Source organism: Megascapheus bottae, chromosome 4, assembly GCF_031878675.1.
Source record: "Megascapheus bottae isolate mThoBot1 chromosome 4, mThoBot2.hap1, whole genome shotgun sequence".
NCBI lineage: Eukaryota > Metazoa > Chordata > Mammalia > Rodentia > Geomyidae > Megascapheus > Megascapheus bottae.
In genome coordinates this window covers 4,864,929-4,873,873 of record NC_143512.1, presented here as the reverse complement: position 1 = coordinate 4,873,873, position 8,945 = coordinate 4,864,929, and the positions used below count along the sequence as shown (strand labels likewise).

Here is an 8,945-nt window from a genome sequence, read left to right as displayed (position 1 = left end):
AAACAAGTCAGCTGGGTAAGGTGGTATATACCAGTAATTTCAGCCCTCCGGAGGTTTAGTCAGGAGGTTTGGGAGTTGGAAACCAGCCTGGAGCTACATAGTGAAACTCTGTCTCCAAACAACAGTAGCAATAAAACCAAGTAGCTCTCCCAGAGAGTAAGAATGACATGTAAGTCAGTTGACATGTCGATTACTGCTTATCAAAATATTTGTGACTAATTTGAGACATGGGGAAATTAGTGTCAGAGCATTTGAAATTTCACTCAAAACAACCCAGGGTCCTAAAATAGAAGGAAGGAACGTTAGTTTCAAGTAAATATTTATCCAGCTTATTTTTCTCCTTAAATTACCAAATATACAGTTGGGATAGCAACTGCCCAGGGGGTGTTGACACATCTGAAAACACAGAAAAACACAAACAAGGAAAAGGGGACCTAGCATTGGTGTGCAAAAAATCATGTAAAGTGCATGGTTTCTAGCCCAGGAAAGACAGAACTCACACTTTTTCCTTTTCTTTCTTTCTTTTTTTTTGTCAGTCGTGAGACTTGAACTCAGGGCCTGAGCATTGTCCTTGGACTTTTCTCAAGGCTAGAGCTCAACCACTTGAGCCATAGCACCACTTCCAGCTTATTTTTTTTTTCTATGTATGTGGTACTGAGGAAATGAACCTAGGTCTTTGTGTACACTAGGCAAGCATTCTACCACTAGGCCAAACTCCCAGTCCTCTCACACATATTTTTAGCAGAGCATGAACTGGGGTGCTGGACACTGAAGATCTCACCCCCAGGTAACTAGGAAGATCCATTTAGGAATCTTGCTAGGTTTGGGAGTCAGTTCTTCATTCTTGGGAGCCCTTGCGGATAACCACATAACCATGCCAAGATTCCATTTCCCTCTTAGCAGTCTAGAATAGATAAAACACCAGAATGAAGGAACTTCAGAGAATACCTGAAGCAGGCGTTCACTATTGTGTGTGTGTGTGTGTGTGTGTGTGTGTGTGTGTGTGTGTGTGTGTGTGTTGGTTAATTGGAGAAAAGAATCTCACAGCCTTTCCTGCCTGGGGACTGGCTTTGAACCTGGATCTTTAGATCTCAGCTTCTGAATTGCTAGGATTACAGGTATGAGCCACCTGTGCCCAGTCCACCTTTCACTTTTACAAGGCATTGGGTTTGAGCTCAGGGCCTCCGGCGTGCTAGGCAGGTGCTCTATCAGTGAACCATGCTGCTGATACTAGAACCTCAGGACCCAGGAGCTGTCCCTTAGTTGCTCAAGACTGGTGATATATATACATCACCAGTTTTGACTTTTTGCTGGTTAATTGTAGAAAAGAGTCTCACAACTTTCCTGCCTGGACTAGCTTCAAACCACAAACCTCAGGGGCTTAAACTCGGGCTCTGGGCACTATCTCTGAGCTTTTTGTTGTTGTTCGTTTGTTTTGTTTTGTTGTGCCTGTCAAAAGCTTGAACTCAGGGCCTGGGCTCTGTCCATGAATCTTTTTTTCCTCTCAAGGCTTGTGCTCTACCACTTGAGCCACAGCTCTACTTCCAGCCACTTTGGTGGTTAATTGGAGGGAAGAGTCTCATGGACTTTCCTGCCTAGGCTGGCTTTGAACAGCAATCCTTAGATCTCCGCCTCCTGAGTAGCTAGGATTTATAGGGCCGACTGGTGCTCAACTATGCCCTTTTCTTGAAAGCATTCCCGATATGCCCCTGTGTTAAAGTGCTTCATTTCCGTGACACAATACACACTTTCTCTAGGAAATTGGTGTCATTTTAAACTATCCAAAAAAAGCCCTTTACCTACTGAATTGTGGTGTTCTCTCTATAACTTTTCCCATTGTGGTAACTGCTTGGGCTTCCTAGACCATAATCCACAAACTCCCTTCCCTTTCCTTATTTCTCCTTTTTTCCCCTTCTTCAGACTAAACCACCCTTCCTTTTCAGTTGCCCTTGCCTACTCCATTCAAGATTGAACACATTGGGGCCGGGAGTTTGGCCTAGTGGTTAAAGTGCTTGCCTAGCATGCATGAAGACCCGGGTTCGATTCCTCGGTACCACATACATAGAAAAAAGCCAGAAGTGGTGCTGAGGCTCAAGTGGTAGAGCTCTAGCTTTGAGAAAGTCCAAGGACAGTGTTCAGGCCCTGAGCTCAAGCCCAGGACTGGCAAAAAAAAAAAAAAAAGATTGAACACATTCTGATCTTGACATTACATTTTGCGCTTCGTATTTATGGGTGTAATGGTTAAAACATATGAGGTTCCAGTCTGATTTTGAATATTATCCTGTCACATGGTGGTTAGGAGACTGTACACAAGTGACTGTACTTGGTGTGGCCTCCCTTTCGCTCTATAAATGACAATATAGCCAAACCTCTTTCCCAGAGAAGTTGTGCATGGGATGAATGAGACAATACAGAGAAAATGTTTTGTATCCTACTTGGTACTTAGCAATGCTACTCAGTCAGGAATGAGAATACATAGATTCAGCTAATGAGAATGAGAAGTAGCAGGACTAGAAAAGTTAGACTAGTTGGTTTCTGGCTCCACAAAGTGAGGTTGCCCTCATATTAAATTTTCCACATGTTTCACAGCAATGATCATGTTCAATTGTATGTTCAAGCTAGGTGCTAGTGGCTCAAATCTATAATCATAGCTTTTCAGGAGGCTGAGATCTGAGGATCAAGGTTCGAAGTCAGCCTGGGTAGAACAATCCATGAGATTCTATCTCCAATTAACCAGCAAAAAACCAAAACCAAAACCAAAGCAAAGCAAAGCAAAAGAAAAACACAACCCCCCCCACAAATGGAGGTGTGGCCCAAGTGGTAGAGTTCAAGCCCCAGTACTGTCACAAACAAACAACCCAAGTCATGTGCTCAATGTCTAGGACCGCAGGCCACAGAGATGAGGACTTCTTCTGTTTGGTTAACCACAGGGTCTTTAGTGCCCAGAGCAGAATCTGACTCATAGTGGAGTCACAGGTGAGGCTAGTGACAGATTTATCACTAGGAGATTTGGGCAGGCCCACAGAAACCCAGTGATGCCAGCGTCGGCATGCCTTCCAGGTGGCCTGAGCGCGGACCCTCAGCTCCTGGCGAGCCGCAGGCGCGGTAATGAGAACCTGGGTAGGAGAGTCCCGCCCAGCGCCAGGGCCACGGGCCACCCGGGGCTGACTCCAGCAGCCCAAGCAGAAAACAACCTGGCTCCGGAAAGACAATTAACAAAGGCGGAGGCGGCGCACGCACGACGCAGCGGCGTGGGCAGAGCCCGGGCCGCCCGCGCCCTGCGCCCTCCGTGGGCCTGGGAGCCCAGCGCGCGTCGGGAGCGCGCAGCAGGACGAGACCCTCCCGCTGGGTCTCCGGGCCAGCCTGGCGCCTAGAGTGCGCGAGCACCTGCAGGCGACTTGCGCTTGCGCAAGGTGAGTACCCTCCCCCCCCCCCGGCCTTTTTACCCTCCCCCCTTCCCTCTTCCCAGTCGGGAAGGGCCGGGCTGGGAGGGTTCGGGAGGGGTGCGGGGAGCAGCTGCTGGGGTGATCAGGAAAGAGAGGCCCGGGAATGAAAGGCTGGGTGAGGCCAACTCCCAGGTACCAGTTTTGTACTGGGAGCCTTGGAGGAATATAAACCACTTGATTGAGAGTCCCTGGGATATAAATTAGACTAGGTTAAAATGGTTATTCGTCATTGTTTATCCCTGCAGGTTGCGAGGTAAAATGAGAGGTGGCTTTTAGGAAGAATCCATACATTAAAACGATGGAACAATACAAACTGACAAGGAATCCTGCCTAAGAAACTCTTAGTTATGAGTAGACGATAAAGGCCAGGGGAAAAAGAGAACAGAAATTGGAGACTACTAAGTTAAGTTGGCCAAGGGCCCTCAAAACCAGGTCTAGCAGGCGGAATTGGTGCTGGAAAGAGGGGAATGGACGGCCAGTCTTAGGCATTTTTTTTCTACCTTCTGGGGGGTCTTTAATCCCTGAGAAGCGGGAATTCACTCCCCATCCACCTCACACACCTTTCAGGTTTGACTGGAAAGTCTTTTGTCAGGAATGGCTGTGGGCTGACATTCAGAGCAGTGTATTTGTTCCTTTGAAACCAGTGCCAGGCTAACCGCTGCATCCAGACACTGATCTTAGTTCTGTGATCTTGGACTTGTTTGTTGTTTAACTTGTTTAAACCCTAATTTGATTGGCGAAAGAGAAATAAGACTGTCTGATTTGTCCTCCAGATTTGGGGAGACTTAAGAATGAATGCAAAGCCTGATGCCTGACATTTACTTGATGTTCAGTAGGAAAAGCAGAGACACAGCGTGGTGTCTGCCCAGCTGTGCCAGGTCTGGAAGAAATTGTCCTGGATATGAAATACATTAAAATGTTAATTAGAAGATTGTAAACGGGAAGCTCATGCCTGTAATCCTAGCTACGCAGGAGGGTAAGATCTGAGAAGTTTGGTTTGAAGCCAGCCAGGGCAGGAATGTCTGTGATACTCATCTTTAATTAACCACCAAAAAGCTGGAAGTGAGCCTGAGCCTTAGGTGAGAGAATGCTAGCCTTGAGCAGAACAGCTAAGTGACAGTGCCCAGGCCCTGAGTTCAAGCCCCAGTACTGGTAGACACAAAAAAATGATAAACATTAAAACATGAAGGTAATTTTCTCCTGACTTACAAGCCACAGCATATACTCGAGTGATGGTGTGCTAAATGAGGAATCTGGGAACATTACAGTCAGCATCTGGCCCAAGATCAAATGCTACAAGTGGAAATAACCAGATATAAACAAGCATTGTTTACCAGGCCTTCCCTGTTTCTTTGAAAAGGAGCCAGCATCCTATAGTTTATTTCTAAATGAGAGGAAAGATGACTTTATCTGGGACCTGGGGAACACCTAACCATGTCCTGCAGTGGGAGTCGTGGAGTTTCTGCCAGGTCACAGGCGTTGCCCACAGCTGGCTCATATCCCCTTTGGATCAGCAGATTGCTGTGACATACAGTGCCTTGTTTGATTCTGCTCAGATCAAATCAATGGCTTTTTTATTTGGCTGCTGAGGAGGGGTGGTGTCTTTGGGTATTGCACAGAGCCGTATGGCATTTTTCAAGCTTGATTGTCCAGAGCCTAATGCTGTTTATTGACAGGCTTACGAACTTGACATCTGTGAATACAGAATTTTGAAGACACGGCCTGGGCAGGCTCATTTATCCATAAAAAAAACTACTCCGAAAAAAATACTGTGTTCTTTCTCTTCTCTTCCTTTTTTGGCCTTCCAAAACAGAGCCAGGGAGGTATGGCTAAGAGCAAATAGCCGCTGTTTAATTTGGATTAAATTAAGAGCCTTTTAGGGAAAAGAGCCTTTTGTTTGAAAGCAGACCTGCACCCCTCTGTGAGCCCTTGCATCCAGATCCATTTACCCATTCCTTGTAGAATAACATTGAACAGAACTTCTCAACAAATGATTGACAGATGTCTTGCATCAGAATCAACTAGGTGTTTGTTAAAATGTCCCATTCCACTCTTCCACACTGAATCAGAATCTTGAAGGGAAATGGCTAAAATTTGTGGGTGAATTATATGGGCCCGATGATTCTTACACATCTGTGGTTACCTGTGCGTTGGGGTGGGGGTAGTGAATTGTCTTTTATACTTTTCTATATTGTTTGTCTAGCTATATAATGAGAACCTCTTTCATCATTTAAAGTATTTCTGTGTGTGATATTAGAGCAGGTGCTGTACTGCTAAGCCATGCCTCTGGTGCTTTCCTATACTGGTTATTAGGATTTTTAAAAAAACTTTTTGTAAAGATTATTTTTTTAGGTACTGTCTTGCTTCCTGCCTGAATCTACACTTGGACTACAACCTTTCTAGTTTACACTTCCCATATAGCTGGTATGGCAGGCATGTGTCACCAAGTCCAGCTCCTTCTGCTGAGATAAAGTCTCAGTAACTTGTTTTGGCATGAGTTGATCTGGAACCGCCATCCTCTCAAACCCCAGCTGAGACGACAGGCTGTCACCATCTTGGTTGAGAAAAGGGGCTGGTGAACTTTATGCCTGGACCCATATTTTCTCTATCTTAGCCTCTCAAGTATTTTAGCTGACCAGCATGAGCTGTGGGGTAAATAGGATATTCACAACTGGGTAGGTATGCCTACCCAGTGTTCCTTTGAATTACAACACATATTACAGTTGGCTTTCAGTTGGGGAAAGAGAATAGTCTGGAATGACCTGGGTGGTTCTGTTTCCAACTTTTTGGTGGTTAATTAGTGGATAGGAGGTTTCCTATCCTACCTGGCTTCAAATCATCCTCCTCAGATCTTAGCCTCTTTAATCATTAGGATTACAGGCATGAGTCATTGGTGCCTTCATTCTAAAATAAACTCAACAAACAAACAAATAAAAAAAAAACCTGTTCAGATGCCACATGATTTGTTTCTCTTTCTAAGATTTAGAATGTCTCCCCATCCCTCTAGCTGGGCGCTGGTGGCTCAGGCCTGTAATCCTAGCTACTGAGGAGGCTGAGATCTGAGGATTGCAGTTCAAGGCTAGCCAGGACATTAAAGAATGTGAGACTCTTATCTCCAATTAACCACTAGAAAAAGAAAAGTGGGGCTGTGGCTCAGAGGTAGAGCAGTAGCCTTGAGCTGAAGAGCTCAGGGACAGCGCTCAGGCCCAAAGTTCATTCCCCACAACCGATTGAAAAAGAAAGAAAGAAAGAAAGAAAGAAAGAAAGAAAGAAAGAAAGAAAGAAAGAAAGAAAAAAAAGAAAGTCCCCCCCATAATTTTTTAAATTAAAGAATTCATTAACATTGATTTTTACTTCATATTTCAAATGTCATGTTTAACAGACAAGTATTCAAGAAGGGAATCTCTATATAAAATCACTGGCACTTAGAGTTTAAAACATAATTAAAATTAAGCTGAGGGTTTGTATGTCATAGGTATGTATTAATGTATGAAATAAAACATTACATCTATAGCGTATTTAGCCCATCATAGATTTTTTATGTCTATGTAGTTATGTTCATATCTCCAAGACCATGTCCATAACATTGGGTACCCAAATATTGAGTCATCGCTCTTGTACTGTTTGGATCTAATATCTATTTATCAAGGAGACCATGCGTCTTTTGTTCCTTTGGTCTTGACTTATCTCACACAATTCGCTCTAGCTTCATCCACTTCCCAGGGAATGCCATTATTTTATCTTGTCTGTTGGCTATGTAGAATTCCATTGTATATATACCATATTTTTTGTATCCATTCATCTGCAGTAGTGGCAGAAAATCAACTCAGGAGTGGCTTGGGCCAGAATTGAGGTGGAAAAGAAAAGTATTAGCTCACATAAAACCAAAAATAATGCGAATCAATCTCCATCATGGCAGGAATGAGTAATAGTCTCTGTGCTCACTTTCTCTCAGTTTCTTAGTTCTATTTCTGGGGTGTTGGCTACATTCTTAAGTTCTGGTATGTAGTTTGTATTACCTATTTTTTTTTTTAATCATGATTAGCTGTTCTTGGCATCTGCTTGAGTTTGATTGGTCACATGTAGGTGAACCATGGTGTCCTTAGACATTTTTTTTTCTTCATTCAGTTAGTCAGTGTCTGACTAGCATTTCCAGTTGAACACAAATAGTAACAAATTGGCTAAGTGGCTCAATCCTGTAATTCTAGCTATTGAGGAGACTGAGATCTGAGGATTTAGATTGGAAGCCAGTCTAGGCCGAAGAGCCTGTGTGATTCTTATGTCCAATTTACTACCAAAAAAGCTCGAAGAAGAGCTGTGCCAGCCTTAAGCAAAAAAAAAAAAAACAACTAAAGAAAGAGGTTGAGGCCCTGAATTCAAGGGGAAGGAGAAGAAACAGGAGGAGGAAGAGGAGGAGGAGGAAGAGGAAGAGGAAGAGGAGGAGGAGGAGAACAGGAGGAACAATAGCTCTTGTTATGAAGAATTTACCATGTACCAGATTGCAGAATTTGAATTTGAAATGAGATTTTTTTTTGTGGCTGCAGAACCTTGGCTGCTTCCTTTCCCAGTGCCTCTTCAAGCTATCCTTTATGGTTAAGAAGAGAAAAGCAAAAGCATCAAATGGCTTATCTTTTTCTTGCTTTCCTGAACATGATTCTGAAAATGTACATGGTAGTCATAATAGGGACAAGGCTTCAGAAATGAACTTTATTATTTTGTCACCTCTGGATACTGAGTTAGAGTCCTGGACACTCTCTGTATATGGTCTTCTCTTCTGGTTATTGTAGGGATCTCTTAACTGGGCTCTTTAGCCAGAGCTCCCAGAGGGCCAGCCTCTTTGTTCCAGGTGGTTTCTTCCTTTATTCTTCATTAAGTTCTTTACCCCTCATGGTGCCTGAACCTTGGACAGACTTTCATGAACCACCCTAGAATTTCAGATCCCAAGGGCTTCTTCCTCTTCCTCTCTTCCTCTTCCTCCTCATCCTCCTTCCTCCTCTTCTTCCTCTCCTCCTCCTCCTCTTTCTCCTCCTCCTCCTCTTTCTTCCTCTTCTTCCCATTCCCCTTCCCTTCCTCTGCCTCCCCCTCTTTCTTCTATAACACACACACACACACACACACACACACACACACTAACTAGGGTGGCTAGCTAATGGTTGTTTTTCATTGTTCATTTTTTCTTGTTAGGAAATGCTATTACCTGTTTTGATTCTTTAGTGTTATTGTGTATGTTTAACCCAGGCTACTCTGGAATTCATGATTTTTCTGCTTCTCCTCCCTCTGCCTTGTTTTTTCTTTTTGGTGGGTCATGGGGCTTGAATTCTGCCTGGGTGCTCTCTCTGAGCTCTTCAGCTCAAGGCTACCACCCTACCCTGGGCCTGGACCTTGTCCCTAAGCATTTCAGCTCAAAGCTACTGCCCTACCCTCGAGCCAAACCCCACTTCCCATTTTCTAGAGGTTAATTGGAGATAAGAGTCTCAGGTCCTTTTGTGCCCGGGCTGG

The 8,945-nt window shown here is 44.2% G+C and overlaps 1 protein-coding gene across 1 annotated transcript in view; it reads left to right on the top strand.

The window, feature by feature from the left end:
• The first annotated feature begins 3,355 nt into the window (after positions 1-3,355).
• The window catches only part of Arhgef37 (Rho guanine nucleotide exchange factor 37), a 47,030-nt gene continuing 41,440 nt past the window's right edge, over positions 3,356-8,945 (top strand). The window contains exon 1 of the mRNA XM_090331242.1: positions 3,356-3,413. The gene's annotated coding sequence lies outside the window, so the exon portion shown is untranslated. The remainder of the gene's footprint in view (positions 3,414-8,945) is intronic.